The following is a 17,630-nucleotide window of genomic DNA, read 5'->3' on the forward strand; positions in this document are numbered from 1 at the left end:
AATCCATTGGCATTTGCACGAGCATGTGTGTGTGTGTGTGTGTGTGTGTTGATTCTAATATAACAATTTTAGGACACTGCCAGGTAAAGATAAGCCTTTTGCCCTTACTGAACTCTGATCTTTGGAAGGAAGGGGCTGGGCCTGGCATCATATCTTATGTAGTATGAATTCTCAGTAACTTTGTTCATGTGAATAAATGAATGAATTTGTATTGCTATATCTATACACCTCAAACTTCAAAGTGATTTCAAGAGCTTCTCAGCAAATCTTTTGAGAAATTTGCCAAGTCTATTTTCTAGGCCCTGTCTGACCTGAAAGAAGCTTCCCTCTGCTTTTAGATATTTTTAATCTACTTGCCTGTTGGCAGTTAATTTCTTCCTTTCTTGCTATCTCAATAATAACAAAATAACTCCAATGTCTCTTTTCAAATTTCCCATGCTTCCCAATTCTCCACTTTTCAAATAACTAAATTCCTTTCAAAATTGCTTATTCCTCTGCTTTTATGAGCATACCTGTATACTAGCCACCCCTGCCTTAAATAAAGCTAGTCTACTGTGACTCAATAAATATGTTTACGTTTCTAAAATCAAACATGCTTTATTAATACACTTGCCAAAAGCGGACCTGTAAGAGCAAATTCATTTGGAAAAAGAATATTTTCATTTACCTAGTGTTAATGAATGTCTTTATTTTTTAAACTTTTCTTTTCTCTTTTTTTTTTTTTGAGACGGAGTCTTGCTCTGTCGCCCAGGCTGGAGTGCAGTGGCCGGATCTCAGCTCACCGCAAGCTCCGCCTCCCGGGTTTACGCCATTCTCCTGCCTCAGCCTCCCGAGTAGCTGGGACTACAGGCGCCCGCCACCTCGCCCGGCTAGTTTTTTGTATTTTTAGTAGAGACGGGGTTTCACCGTTAGCCAGGATGGTCTCGATCTCCTGACCTGATCCACCTGTCTCGGCCTCCCATATTTTTTAAACTTTTCTATCTAGCGCCTCGACCCTCACAATTTACCTCTCCTTTCAGTCTTAGTAAAATAGTTTGTTACTTTCCAGTTTAGGATTTATACCTCTTGAAGTCTGGGGAATAAAATTCCTAATACCAGGAGTTCATCTGTCTAGTTTTTACCAAGCATAAGGCCAATGGTGTTCTTTTTTTTTTTTTTTTTTTTTTTTGATCATTAAAAAAAAAAAAAAAAAAAAAAAGGCAAGAAGAAAAAGAAGGAAACGAAGAACAAGACAAAAAGAACAAACAATTGATAGAGGCAAATGTAGAAAGTTACACTGCCAGTAAATTACCTGAGAGCCTAGACAGTAAATTACCAATGAGTTGTGCTGCCAGTGCTTTATTCCCTGATCTGCACTGTCACAGCACACAACAGTGTCAGTCATGTTCAAATCACTATGTCATAAAATTTGAGAGCTTGTAGACTCTCTTCGTTGCACAAATGAGAGATGTGCAAAAGCTCTGGTGGGAAGAATATGACTTCTGAGATTAAATGTAGTTAAGATTCAATGTACTATTAAAATTAGTAGTACAACTTCAACCACGACTCACTTTAGACTCTAATGGGTGGCTTCTGTAGCATGGTGTTTAGAAGCACAAACTTGGAAGCCAGGCTACCTTGATTGAGAAGCCAGCTCTCCCACCAGTAGCCATGAGACAGTGACTTTAAAGCTCAATGCTCAGTTTCCTCATCTATGAAATGGGGTAATGATAGTTAGGTATCTCATGGGGTTATTGTGAAAATCAACTGAGTTGATATCAGTAAAACACTTAGAATAGGTCCTGCCTCATGATACATGTTCGGTAAATGTTTCTGTATAGTATAAACATCTGCAGATACAAATATTTAGAACATGTGCAGAGGAGATCAGGTAGCTTATTGCCTAAGTTGGCTTCCGTATGAGATGCTGAGAGGGGCCTGCTGCAATCGGTAATAATTGTTACCTGCAGGTTTTGTGATCAAATTATTCCTTCCAAGGCGAGGCTCTGCATAATTTACTGTAAGTCAGTTGCATGACGTTCTCTCCCTAGCCAACTATTGTTCTCAAATTATTCTCATATTGGCTTAGAATAATCCGATTTGACCCTTATTTACTGTTGCCAGGAAGATTAAACTAAAGCCTTTGGCAGCCAAAAATGTAAGAGCTCAGACCAGTAGTCCTGGACAAATCCTTGTCATTCACAGCCTTAGGAAAGATCTGTACCTTGCCCAAGGAACACCTTGGTAGGCGCTTGGCCCAATTCCTTGAATGTTCCATGACTATGCTGTTAAAGGTCTCACTCAGAAGGACAGAAGCTGAATGTGCCACTGAAGCTTCTCTCCAAACAAATCCTTGGTGAGATTAGGTTATTGTTGGTTTAACCCCTTGAAGTGTGAGCATGTTAGAGTTCTGAAAATTGTAGCTATTAAAACATGACTTTTTAATCATTAAAACCTGGATGTAATATTCCTAAATTTCTTCAAAGCAAACACAAAGCCATGGTAGTTAAAGAAAAATTTGGAGTTATAGGAGTTTTTTGTAAAATCTGGGGAAAATGAAATGACAGCAACTTTGCAGTTTGATATTTTAGGGCAAGCATTTGAAAAACATGCACACCTGTGAACTCTGAAGCATTCCATACCACACATAATGTTTGATTAATCACCAAAATGATTATGCTAAGTGGCATCCACAGTAATTTAAACAGATATATAAATGGTTTGTAATTACAGGATATTGGGCTCTGTAATTCATTGCTTAGCAAAGAGGTATTTGTTGTATAATTACTGTATCTTTGTGAGATATTTGTTGTGCATTTATGGTGTAGTTAATACTGAGCTTACAGGCTACTGTCTTTGGTTCCTTCTTGTCTAAAGTCAAGCAGTCTTCAAAAAAGGGTAGAACCACAATTACCTTGGCAAATAAATACTCTATAGTATTTGGGAAGATATGAATGTGGAGAGATTTACGATAACAATATTCAAAAGCAAATATAGTTAACACTTGATTTTTCCACACCACCGAAAGGTAGCACTGGTGTGGCTAATAATATAGCTTAAGAACTATGTGCAGTGTAACTCAAGTCATGGCCCACAATGGACTCGTTTCGTGGATTCCAGGAGCATACTTCTAATATAGCCTGATAGCAAGATACTATGCCCAATGTGCACTGGAAAAATACAGATATAAATCCCACATAGATAATAATCCAGAGTTCAGCTGCAGGGAAAAGCTAAAAGGGAAGAATGAAAAAGTTATTTTTAAAATCTTTTTCCTATACTCCAGAAATACAATGAATAGATTTAGTCATGCCTGCAAAGCTGGCTGCTATGTAATTGTGTCCAATTGTCCATTTCCACTAAGTAGAGAGCAAAAAATAAGTTCTATGTGAAAGAGAGAAAAAGAGAGGGGAGGAGGGAGAGATATAACAAAAGAGAATTTATATCAAACGTAAGGACAACTTCAAACAAGTATTTGAGAGTTTTGTTTTGTCTTGAAATCATGAACGACAATAACTGAGATACACACACAAATAATCCACCAAAGTAAAAGATTTACATCTGCCTGAATAGACAATTTGAGATTTCTGAACTTCCATAATAATGGCAGTCCTATAGATGAAGAGCATAAATGGGTAGAAAAGTGCTGAGCTTTAGCTAACACAGTTGGCATGAACCAATTTGGGACTATCTGGCACTGTCTGTGGAGGTAATAAAGACAATGAGCAGCTAATATCTTCAATTTATGAGAATGAATGAGACATTCAAAATCATGCACATACTCAACTGCTGTGCATTGATAACAAGTACCTAAAGGAAATTGGGACACCAAATTAAAAAATAAATATCTAGATGTTCGTAAGAGAAGAATGCAGTTAGAAGGAGTGAATAACATGTAATGAATGCTTTAAGACAAGAAATACAAAGATATCTGGACAAACTTCTCTTACATTGAGAAATTCAGTTTGTCTGTTTATGACAGGATATATTTGGACATATTAAAATAATGCCTTACTAAGCATTCAGAGTCTTATGGTTCTAGTAAGGTACATGAAAAAAAAGATAAATAAATAGAAAAATGTTACTGCTTTCTTCAAGCTCTATGGAAATTATTCACAAATAACCAAAATTTGATGGTTTTTTTTGTTACCAGAAAAAAAATATTAAACAGTGTCTGCAGAAATGTTAGTAAATTAAAAAATGTATAATGAATGAAGTTCTTGAAAAATAAGCACAAAGAAACCATTAAGGTGTTGGAAATAGTATGCTTTACAAGTTTCTAGGCATTTCTTTTATGATCTTTTCATCTCAGCTCTTATAATATCCAAAGTACAACTTGAGCATAATGAAGGGTTATTGTAGAGTTTTTTTAAGACTGAGAGTATGAATTTAAAGTGATTATCTACAGTTACTTAAGGACATATACAGACAGAAAGATATATATTTAGATATATAGATAGCAACTGCATGCTCGAGTGATTTCTTAAAACACCTCAACTTTGAATATACTTTCTCATTGCTTAAATGTCTATATTTCTGATAATTTACATTATTTCAGTGGTTAATCTATATTTTATACTTAAAGTATTAAAATGTTTTCCAGTTGACATTTTAAATTTATATCAACTATATTTTATAACTACATTAAAATTTTTTGAACCCATTTTTAAATTCAAAAAAGATTTGAAAACTTACATTATCATTATCTTTCTCTTTGTTCCTATTTTCAACTTCGCCTTTCCCATGGCTATAGCAGCTAATGTTGCTCACTTTGCCTTTGCATAAATACCACCCTCTCAGAAGGCCCTCCTTGACCACTCTTTTAATAATTGCAAACCTTTCCTTGATTATTACCCCTGTACTCTGTGTGCCTGTTTCCATGCCTACTTATCACCAGCTGATTATTTTATACATTTTACCCGTTTGTTTATTATCTACCTCCTCCCTGCAAAAATGCAAGTTCCAGAAGTGGTTACAAGTGTTTTGTATTTTATTCACCTCTAAATCCTCAGCATTTAGGAGATTCCATGGTATATAATTAGTTTCCAGTAAGTATTTGTTGAATAAATGGGTCTACTCTCATAATTTCAACTGCCATTTCTGGATTATTTCCATTTTTTTTTTTCACTAGCCCTAAAGATCTCTTTCCCAGGTTTAAAATCCATATATTCCATTGCCTGCTTGAATCACCCTCAAATATCTCAAACTCAGTGAACTCAAGACTGAATTCATTATCTTGCCTTCTAACATCTTCACATCACCTAGTTTACCTCCTATAATCTCATATAATCTCCTCTGTGATGAATATCAAGCATCCATCCAGACACCAAGTGAAACATTTTGAAGTTATGCCACAAATTCTTGTTAGAAGATCTTTACCTACTCTTGCATTAGTCCTCTCCCTTCTCTAATGTGCCTTAGTGCCCTTGTTGAGAGAACCTTGTTCAGAGGAGTACAGTAGCCTCTCTTTTTTTGTGACAGTTTTGCTCTGTTGCCCAGGCCAGAGTGCAGTGGCATAATCTCGGCTCACTGCAACTTCCACCTCCTGGGTTCAAGAGATTCTCCTGTCTCAGCCTCCCGAGTAACTGGGATTACAGGTGCCCACTACCACACCTGGCTAATTTTTGTATTTTTAGTAGAGATGGAGTTTCACCATGTTGGCCAGGCCAGTCTCGAACTCCCAAAGTCAGGTGATCCACCTGCCTCAGTCTCCCAAATTGCTGGGATTACAGGCATGAGCCACCGTGCCAGGCCCTACAATAGCTTCTTAATTGGTATCCCTGTGATATTGTTTGGCTGTGTCCTCACCCAAATCTCATCTTGAATTGTAGTTCCATAATCCCCACATGTTGTGACAGGGACCCAGTGGGAGGTAATTGAATCACGGGGGCAGTTACCTCTATGCTATTCTCATGAGAGTGAGTGAGTTCTCAGGAGACTGGATGGTTTTATCAGGGGTTTTCCACTCCCACCCCTTTGCTGTGCACATATAATTCCTGCTGTCATGTAAAGACATGTTTACTTCCCTTTCTGACATGATTATAAATTCCTGTGCCCTCCGCAGGCATGCAGAATGGTGAGTCAATTAAACCTCTTTCCCTTATAAATTACCCAGTTTCAGGTAGTCCATATAGCAGCGTCAGAATGGAATAATACAGTAAATTGGTACCACAGAGAGTGGCTGCGATACCTGAAAATGTGAAAGTCACTTTGGAACTGGGTGACAGATAGAGGTTGGAACAGCCTGGAGGGCTCAGAAGAAGACAGGAAAATTTAAGAAAGTTTAGAACTTTCTAGACACTTGTTGAATTGCTTTGACCAAAACGTTGATAGCGACATGGACAATGAAGTCTGGGCTGAGGTGGTCTCAGATAGAGATGGAGAATTTGTTGGAAACTGCAGTAAAGATCACTTTTGCTATGCAAAGAGACTGGCAGCATTTTCCTTTGCCCCAGAGATTTGTGGGATTTTGAACTTGAGAGACCTGATTTAGGGTACCTGGCAGAAGAAATTTCTAAGCAGCAAAGCATTCAAGAGGAAACAAAGCATAAATGTTTGAAAAATTTGCAGCCTGATGATGTGATAGAAAAGAAAACCCCATTTTCTGGGGAGAAATTCAAGCTGCCTGAATCAATCTGCATAGGTAACAATAAGCTGAAGATTAATCACCAAGACAATGTGGAAAATGTCTCCAGGACATGTCAGAGATCCTTACTGTAGTCCCTCCTATCACAGACTCAGAGGCCTAGGAGGGAAAAATGGTTTTTTCCCCTCCTGCTATGTGCAGTCTTAAGACTTGGCTAAACGAGGCCAACATACAGCTCAGTCCATTGCTTGAGAGGGTGCATCTCCCAGGCCTTGGCAGTTTCCATGTGGTGGGCCTGCGAGTACACAGATGTCAAGAATTGAGGTTTGGGGACCTCTGCATAGATTTCAGAGGATGTATGGAAACACCTGGAGGTCCAGGCAGAAGTTTGCTGCAGGGGTAGAGCCCTCATGGAGAACCTCTGCTAGGGCAATGCAGAACAGAAATGTGGGGTTGGGGCACCTACACAGAGTCCCCACTAGGGCACTGTCTAGTGGAGCTGTGAAAAGAGGACCACCATCCTCCAGACCCCAGCTGTCAGTAGCTCCACTGACAGCTTGCACCATGCACATGGAAAAGCTGACACTCAACACCAGCTGTGAAGGCAGCCGGGAGGGAAGGTATACCCTGAAAAGCCACAGGGGTGGAGCTGCTGAAGGCCATGGGAGCCCACCTCTTGCATCAGTGTGACCAGGATTTGAGGCATGGAGTCAGAGGAGATCATTTTTGAACTTTAAGGTATAATTACGGCTTTATTGGATTTCTGACTTGCATGGAACCTGTCGCCCCTTTGTTTTGGTCAATTTCTCCCATTTGGAACAGGTGTATTTACCCAAAGAGTGTACACCATTATATCTCAAAGTAACTAACTTGCTTATGATTTTACAGGCTCACAGGCAAAGGGACTTGCCTTGTCTCAGATGAGACTTTAGACTTGGACTTTTGTATTAATGCTGGAATGAGTTAAGACTTTGGGAGACTGTTGAGAAGTCATGATTGTGTTTTGAAATATGAGGACATGATATTTGGGAGGGGCCAAGGGTGAAATTATAGGTTTGGCTGGGTCCCACCCAAATCTCATCTTGAATTGTAGTTCCCATAATCCCCATGTATCATAGAAGGGACCTGGTGGGAGGTAATTAAATCATGGGGATGGTTGCTTCCATTCTGTTCTCATGATAGTGAGTGAATTCTCACAAGATCTGATGGTTTTGTAAGGTGCTTTTCCCTCACTTTGCTCTGCACTTCTTCTTCCTGCTGTCATTTGAAGAAGGACGTGTTTGCTTCCCCTTCTGTCATGATTGTAAATTTCCTGAGGCCTCCCCAGCCATGTGGAACTGTGAATCAATTAAACCTCTTTCCTTTATAAATTACCCAGTCTCAGGTAGTCCTTTATAGCAGTGTGAGAATGGATTAACACATCCTGTCTATATTCCATACTTCCAAAAGTCCAAATCTGGTCATGTCTCTTTGTCTCTTAGAACCATTCAGTAAAGGTCATGACTACAAACATTTAATAGGTGTGATAAAGAGACCTTGCTATGATTCAGCCTCTATACAACTCCACAGCCTAATTTTTCTGTTATTTTGAGCTCAATCTCAATGTCAACTTCTTTTCCAAATCACAAGTTTATTTATTAATGCTCTTACGTATGTTCATCTTTAACAAAGAAAACCATTCTTCAAGTTGCAAACTCCAACTCATCTTTTAAGACCAAGCCCAAGATCTGCCTCTTCTAATAGTTATATTGTTATTTTCTCAGATGGAATTCACAATGCTCATTTCTATTGCTTCCTATACATACTCAGTCTCAGCACTATACATTTATTGTAGTCATTTTTACATATTTCTACCCTGTGTTGAGCCATGAGCTCTTAGACAGCAGGGAATATATATATAATTTGTCTTGCAAATTGAAAGCCCCTCAATGGTGGGGAACACGAACACCTAACTGAATGAATGAAGAACTATGAGTTTGAATAGAAATATAAAACAGTGAGACTGTAGAAGGACCTTAACTGTTTAAAATGTATAAAAAAGAGAATATAGAGTTAATTTAAGTTCACGAACAAGGAAGTGACAGAATAAAATTAATTTTTAAGAACTTTTGAATCAAATATCAACATTAAGATGCTTGAAAAGGAGAAGAGGCAAGGTCTATAAATTAGGAAGCCACTGAAGGAGTAAGATAGAAAAATCAAAACACCTATTCCAAGGCAAAAGTCTGAATTAGTTGCCTCATTGTATTTATTCATGTCATTGTACTTATAATGCTTGAAGACCTCCTTTTCTCTTCTCCAACTCTCCCAGCAGACTGTAACCTTCCAAGGCAGGACTGGATATTATTTGTCAGAATGATGCATATATTTGCCACAGTCTCTGACAAATGACAGATACACAAAAAAATTGCACGAATGAGTTAAAAAGGAATACAACAGCTCAGGTTAGGGTAATGGCAGTGGGAAGAAAAGAAAGAAAGAGTGTAAAATTTCAATGGAAGATTTCCTGCCATGGTGGCTCAGTCTTGCTTCTTGGTGTTCTAAGCATGGGCTTAACGCTTATTCATTAGACACTATCTCTTCATTCTATCAGGCTGTCTTCCTTTTTCTTGCTCTTGATTGCTAAATATCTTCTTCAGTGCTTGGCTGGCTTTTTGGTAAATAAGCATTCAATAAATTCTGACTGAACTATATTCTAAGGCTATGCTTTTGACAGCCACTCTTCCTACTAATCAATCCAAAACACGTCCTTAAAATCTATACTAACTTCTCATCATATCCATGTTCCTTTAAAATGATTTCCCCTGCTCATTTCTAACTCATGACATTTGCTTTGAGAGCAGTACCCACCACTGCATCTTCCCAACCTCATATGCTCCCAGTGCCCTTTAACTCAAACTGTGAGTAAATACCCAGCACTTCCAGGTCCTTCTCTATTTGGCCTCTTCTAAAACTGTCACTTATCTTGAAAATCTGGGCCTTAACTCTATGATCCCTGAATCCCCACCTAAGTGAGGACACTTTAGGTAAAATTATATTTTTTACTTGACACTAACATATTCTCATGACCTGGTCAGAAAGCAAAGCCTCAACTGTTGAATTGTGTGAGCTTTGACCATGTCAGAGTCTGCGGTTGCAGTGTGTTTGCTCTAGTACAACGAGAGCTATCACATTGCCGTATATATCTATGCATACATATTTATGTGTCTATGTAAACATATACAGTTTTAAAGTATTTTAATGTATTTTTCGATAATTAAAGTTATATATAATTATTGAAACAAATTCAAACTCTACAGATAAATTATAATAAAAAATAAATATTATCTGAAATTCCAGCATTCAGAGATAATAATTGTCAACATTATGGACACCTTTCCTGACCATTTTTTCATGTTCTATACATATAAACATACATATATACATATGCATATACATATATATATAAAAATTACATACATATCCATATTCCCAAATTAGATCACAGTGTTTATTCAGGCTTTGAAATTTGTATTTTTTAAAACAATTTAACAATGTATTATGAAACATTTCTCATGATAAATTATAAATATATACCTAAATCATAATTGTTAAGTGCTGCTTAGCATGGTGTTATATCAGTATTTCATCAATCAGTGCTAATACCTCAATATTTTGTTAGTTTTTTTCTCTCTTTTCTTTTTAATATTACTGTCTAGCTATGATGCTTATTTCTGCACATACATCTTGGTGCTCTTGTCTGATTAGATGGTTTGGACAAATTCCATGAAGTAAAATTTTTAATCCAATGATCCGTAAGATTTTAAAATTGTAAATGCCTGGCTATTTTTGCAACTTCCTTTCCCTCCAGGCCCCTTGACAGCAAAAGACTAAGGCCAGGCATCTCTGTAGGTTGCTATCTAGTACCAAATAGCTGATCTGAAATAACACCCTTAAAAACTAAATTTGATTTTTATAATGACGAATACTGCTTTTTATAGATCTCTTTTTTTTTCTGGTGTTTTAACTACATGAACTGAAGAAAGTTTAGAAGGATTGAAAAGTATATACTTAAGAAATTTAATAACAAAAGGGCTAGTTGTATTTTTCTTTCTTAATCAAATAAGTACATTTGGATAGGGCATGGGTTGTGCATATTAATAATAGCAAATTTTATGGAGAGTCATTCTAAATACTACTTTCAAACAAAAACTGTTACCTGTGGTGCCAAATGTAGTCAGTCTTGCTTGATGGTTTTTAGGGCCAAGTAGGAAGCTGCAAACTGAGGGACCTGAGCACTGAGCGCAATCTTCAATTAAAGAGCACAGAATTGGGTCTTGCACATAGTACGTTGCCAAATCATGCACAGATAGAATTAATTACTGTTATGTTTCTGACACATTTATCAAATCATATGCAGAAAATCAAAGTTGAAGATAGTGACAATATTTTCAGTATATCAAAATAGGATCTTAAACAATGAATATAAAGTAAAATACAAATAAGAAGAAGAAAAGAAAAACACCACTAAAACTTAAATTCTCGAGTACACAGATATCAGAAATTTTACATTTCTGCCACCTATGGTGACTGTAATTTGGCCTCATTGTGCATATATAATAATTTAGGAGTAAGTACATATTTGATATTAGGAAATGTTACATATGCTTAAGGGGAGAGGAGTTCCGGTTGCTGTGGGAAACGCAACTCTGAATTTCGTGATTTTTTTGTTGTGAAATCTCAGCCATCAGGTTACATTAGCATCATTTTCTACATTTAATAATAGATTGCTCCATTGTTGCTTTCATGAGAAAAAGGCTTTTTCCTCTTCTCCTAATATATTTAAAGTGATGGAATTCATTTTAAATTGAATTAACCAGGAAACACAGGTTCTTTATCAGATATAAATGACAAGCAATAAGCCCATATTCTGCCTCCAATTAAACAATTTAGTCGAAATAGTAGCTAAAGAGTTCTTGATTTTTAAATGTGAAATATATATTAAGTGGGCTGACAGAAATAACACCTATAAATTATCTTATTTGAAAGATGTTATAAGCATGTTATTTTTAAAATCTTTCAGATAAAACTCTTTCCCCTAATGGTTACCCATTAATACCAGATTCTGCAGTGATAAGCATGCATTGCCTGATTCTTTATATAAAGGAGTCCACTATGGTTGTGACTGCATTTCTAATCATCACCAACTTCTTCCTTAGCCTCAAAATAGTTTTTCTAAGTTGAGAAAACTGGGGCTCAAAAAGGTTAAGTGAATCACTCACAGTCAAAGAAAAAGCTGACACTGAACCCAGCCAGGTCCGTTGGACCCCAATATCCAAGCACTTTCTATTAAACGCCATAATCACCTGGCCTGCCTTCTTGTGCTTGGCCTAACTCATGTGTCTATACCACTAAGGAGAGATAACTGTAATAATGATCACCATCATCACACTCTATAGTCTTAGTGCTACTGATACTGATGAGTTAGCAGAAACACACCTACACAAGAAGGTAGAAACTTTTGGGGTCTAATACCTGCATCACAAATGAGTTAGGTTGAGGAAGAACTTATCTCTTTTGTACTATGACAATAACAGAGGATTTACTATGTGCCAGGTGCCACTCCCACAAAGCTGCAATATTAACACATCTCATTCTTATTACGACACTGTGATACAATTATTATAATTATCCTAATTTTACAGACTACAACTTTAAAGCTCAGAGAGGTTAGGCAACATGGTGAAGTCCTCACAGCTATAAAGCAGTAGAACCAGGATATGACCCTGGATTGCTTGGCTTCAAAGTTAATGCTCTTAACCACCATGAAAGAAGACAAACGTGTTGTGGAGCACAAAGAGAGAACTGCACGTGGACAAGCGTATGCCTTTTCTCTGTTTTTCCCAGCCCAGTCATATAAATATCTCCAAAGAGAAATTTTGTGGTTCCTGAAGATAACGTAAGATCTTGGAAAAAAAAAAAAAAAAGGTACTAGCTAATTTTGACCACTTGCACCTATAAAATATACTTTTTAAAATATCACTTTTTCAGTCCTTCCGTTGCTAGTGATTCCATAAGCTGCTCCCAAACCATTTTTATATTCCACTTGTTTTCATAGTTTTTAATTGCCCACCCGTTTCTCTTGCAGTATACTTTACTATATAGCATCCTATTCTGCTTTTTTAAAAAGTGTGACCATGTTGTCACCATCATCTTAGAATACCCTATTATGCCTTAATTGGAATACTTAATTGTATCTCAGCCTTTTCTTCTGTAACTTTAAGTTTTCCGTGGATGTCTAGCTTCCTCAAAGAGGCTTATTTTGCAGAAATTTTCCCAGATATTAGAAAACAATAATGGTAAATCAAGCAATATACTCTAATTCACATTATTATCATCTTAATACTAAGGAATAAATTACTTTTTTCCTTAAATATTAAAACTTATTAAGTCCTAAAAAGGAAAAAGGGAGAAATAATCCTTAATTTTTACAAAATGTTAATGATTCTAAAGACCCTGGGAAGCAGCCCCTATTCCCTTCCTCCTACCCTTCCCAATTTTCCAATTCATCAGTTGAATTAACCTCCTAAGCACTAAAGCCATCAGATAGCTGAGGCATTATCTGGTCCATCAGTGGAGGCCAGCCACTCTGTCGAGGCAACACCAAGCAGTGAGCTCGGGGCCTCAGCTGTGTGAGCTTTGATAAGCTGAGCGAGAGCCTCACACATACACTGTAAGCAATTAAATCACAAAAGGGCTTCTCTCTCCCCATTCCTCTTTCTTGTTCCTCCAAAGTTGAATAAAAATGATTTGATAAATTATTCTTTTCAGAGCTAGATACTCGAGGAAAAAAAAATAGAAGGAAAGGAGAAAAAAAAAGGAAAAGTCGCTCTTGAGAACTCATTATTAGCATGAATTCCCAGCACTCCAGCAATCATTACACATCCACAGAAGAGGGAAGGCAATGGAGTAAAAGAAGAGAAAGGAGTTTTATCTCAATGCATGCAGGAAAGAGGGCAATGTTCTTCATAGCTTTAGAGACTTGTAGGCATTAGAAGCCCTGTTAGGACTTGTTCTTTGAAAGGCAAACCTTCAACCCTAAAATATAACTCAAACCTTGGATGGAAGGAATAAGCTTCTGCATTCATCACTAAGGCAACTAGTGTGCCCCAAAGCCTGGCCAGGGCAATAACTTCTGAGCAAGTTAGAGCTGAGGATATCAAGTTAAATAACCAAGACTTCATTGTGAGAAGAGAAAAACAAAAAGAGAGAGAGAGAGAGAGAGAGAGAGAGAGACACAGATCTGGAGTTTACCAGCGACTCTGAGGACAGCTGCAGACTGTCAGACAAGAATTTTAAAAAAATAATAAAAACACAAGGCAGGGAAAAAGTAGTAAGAACTTACGCAATAAGTCAAAGTATACATTTAGCAGTTTCTCAATAAGTAAATGTTGCATAAATTAATAATTTTATTGTAAAATCTGTATATAGAAAAGTTAGATTTATGCAGTCTCTGTTGTGTGAAGATAAAGATATGCTTTAGATCCCCAAACTACTGAAGATAGCATAACCAGCAATAAAACCATCAGCCAAATTTGAAGAGCTAAAATACTACGACTTACAATTCCATTTCCTCTGGAAGGAAGTATGGTGGAAAATCCTTGGATGCTAATCTTAACCCTGTGCAGGATAACTGATGGATTATTAATAATCGGAGGCACTTAACCAGAAATTTTGATTAATTAAATATCTGATATAAAAGCAAGTGACAATTATCATTTGGCAATTATGACAGGATGTTATGATATTATGCCATATCAGGAATTTTTTCCCCCAAACATTTCTTCTCCTCTGTCTTCAACAAAATGTCACCTAACCAATCCTATCAATCCTCTGGACTTAAGGCAAATAACATTAGAATTATGTTGCTTTCTCTGACCCAATGGAACTGTGACACTTCATGAAATAGTGATAAAAAGCAAACCTCTAGAGGCCGGGCGCGGTGGCTCAAGCCTGTAATCCCAGCACTTTGGGAGGCCGAGACGGGCGGATCATAAGGTCAGGAGATCGAGACCATCCTGGCTAACACGATGAAACCCCGTCTCTACTAAAAAATACAAAAAACTAGCCGGGCGAGGTGGTGGGCGCCTATAGTCCCAGCTACTTGGGAGGCTGAGGCAGGAGAATGGTGTAAACCTGGGAGGTGGAGCTTGCAGTGAACTGAGATCCGGCCACTGCACTCCAGCCTGGGCGACAGAGCGAGACTCCGTCTCAAAAATAAAAAAAAAAAAAAAAAAAAAAAAAAGCAAACCTCAACTATCCAAGTTTGAAGTGTGAAGGCAGCATGTTCTGCAAAAGGAAGAATAAAGTAAGAGAATGTGGACAAAGAACAAGAGGAAACAACAAGAAATGTGAATGATAGAATGCACCTGGAGGGCCAAGTGCAGAGAGAAATGGAAACACATAACCAAGATATTTTTCTTTATAATGGAAAAAGATTTACTCTTGATATCCTCTTGAAGGGTGTCATTCTCCACAGCTCCTTGCCACATGTATTTAACCAATCATAATGCTCCCAGGCCCTCTGCCACCTGAACATTTGCACTACCAGAGTCAATAAAAGAAGCAGTTCAGTTTAATATGGACTATGTGCCAAGTAACTTGGTAGGTATTAAAGTTACAGGTATGGATACAACACAGTAGCTTTCTTGAGGAACTTCTAGCCTCAAGGGTGTCATTGAATTGAGACATTGGAGGATTTTGCTCAACCTGAATAATTTTAGCCTAACTGAAAAACTAGATATATAAATAAGAAATATCAATATATCTGGTATGGGGGGAGATCACAGGGGTAGTATTTCACCCAGACCAGAGCAAATGTAAACGAAGAAGACAAAAAAATAAAAATAATAAAATAAAAAACTTCTTAGAGGAAATAAAGCTCTAAAAGTAGAAGAAAAAGAATGAGACAAAGAGTATTTTATATCAGCTGAGCAAAAAGAGTAAAAGTTGATAAGCATAGAGTAGCAAGGAAACAACACAACACAACTCACTTGATATTATTAAAGTGTGAAATTTCAGGAAGGGCAAGATATAAGAATAGAGAAGGAAGCATGGGGCAGATTACAGAGCAATATCTCTGTACTTGGAATGACCTTGACTTATACACACCATTTCCATTTATCATCCCACTGCCTTGAGTTTGGTCAAAGGGGCAGATCTAGCTTCAAGGCAGGCTAGAAAATATACTTTGAAGATAAGTAACTAATAGTACAGGAACAAAGAAAAGACAGCTATTGGGAGAAAAACTGAAAGTCTACCATTTATTTCATTTTACTGACAATATGTAGCTATTAGAATATCTGAAACAGTAATGCTTTAACTATATTAGACATCCAGTAAAACTATTTTTGTAGAAATATAGAGAATATATTATTCAGTATAAGGTAATCAGGAAAATGAGTCAGCAGAATGACTGAGATACTGATAGAATTCTGACCAACCTGGCAGGATGGTGGCCTGGAGCTGAGATTAAGATCATTTAACAAAGAATCTTTGTTGCCTAGGATTCACCCTTGTCATGCATGTCTACAACATTCTCTCCTGTGGCAAAGCTTTTTTTTTTTTTTTTTTTTTTTTTTGCTAAACCAGACTCAATTGGCATCACCAGTGTGAGTTCCGTGAACAGTTTGTGCAAAGACCTCGATAGAAACCAAGAGAAGAATCACTACCAACAACTGAAGACCATTCATGGAGGTAGAGAGCAGAACAGTGGTTACCAGTGGCAGGAAGGGAAGTGGGAAGGAGGGTAAAGAGAAGTTGGTTAAGCGGTACAAAAATACAGTTGTGTAAAAGGAATAAGTTCCAATACTTGACAGGATAACAGGGAAATTATAGTTAATAATAATTTATTCCATATATCAAAATAGCTAAAATAGGAGAATTATAATATTCCCAACATAAAGAAAAATGTGTGAGGTGATGCATAGCCTAATTACCTATTTGATCATTACGCATTGTATACATGTATGAAAGTTTCACAAGTACCCTTAAAATATGTGTAACTATTACATATCAATAAAAAATAAACAAGCAAAAAAGAATAAAGAAGAAAAACAATACAATAGGGGTAAAAAGACTTATTATGAAAAGGAAATGTAAAACAATTGTCTTCAACCAGATTCCAGAGATATTGCGTCAACAAAACAGAGATATGCTGCTATGAAAAAAGAATAATCAAAGAGCCAAAAGATTTCTCAGAATTTAACACTGTGACTAGAAAAGTAAAAGATTTTAAAACTGTAAAATATCTCCTGACAATCTTAGAGCCTGTTGTGGTGGGGGAATGGTGAGAAAGGACACAGGGGAGGAAGGCAGGGTGCAGAGGAATGGTCGCAGCCTCCCTTAGGGTGTGCTCAGGACTTTGGGCTGTATTAGGTAATGCACAACCATTGCAGCAGGGTAAATGGGGAAGTTGCGCCATCAACATTTTTGTTGTTGAAAGATCACTGGGAGGTAGAATAGAAATTCGATTGAAGGTGAGAAGGACACAACTGGAAGCAGAGAGACTAGTTAGGAGGCTACTGCAGTAATCCAGGGATGAGATGATGATGACTGAAATTAGGGGCCACAAGATACAATTATCTAATAGACGTCCACAAGCTGAAAAACGGGCAGACTCATAGTTCCTGTAAATAATTTACAGCCAAAATAGGAAGGCAGACAAAAGTTTACTGAAGAAAGCAGATGTCCTACACTGACTCAGGAACCAGCAGAAGGAAAATTATCAGAATGCCACATAAATGGAGTAGTTAAGAAGGGGTGAGCCAATGGTACTCTTTTAAAAACAGACTCAGAAGGGCCATCCATCAAAAGTAGCTCAGTCTTTCAGTCCAATGGCTAACAGGTGATGAAACCTGATCCATAAAATATTCCCAAAGTGTCATTGAATTGAGGCATTGGAGGATTTTACTTACCCTGAATAAGAAATCACTTCCGGTGCTTGAATTTTAACAGATTATCTTCTCCCACCTGTCTACTACACACATGTATGTGCATGCACGCGCGCGCGCGCGCACGCACACAC

This window comes from Chlorocebus sabaeus, chromosome 22 (genome assembly GCF_047675955.1).
Source record: "Chlorocebus sabaeus isolate Y175 chromosome 22, mChlSab1.0.hap1, whole genome shotgun sequence".
In the NCBI taxonomy this organism is placed as follows: domain Eukaryota; kingdom Metazoa; phylum Chordata; class Mammalia; order Primates; family Cercopithecidae; genus Chlorocebus; species Chlorocebus sabaeus.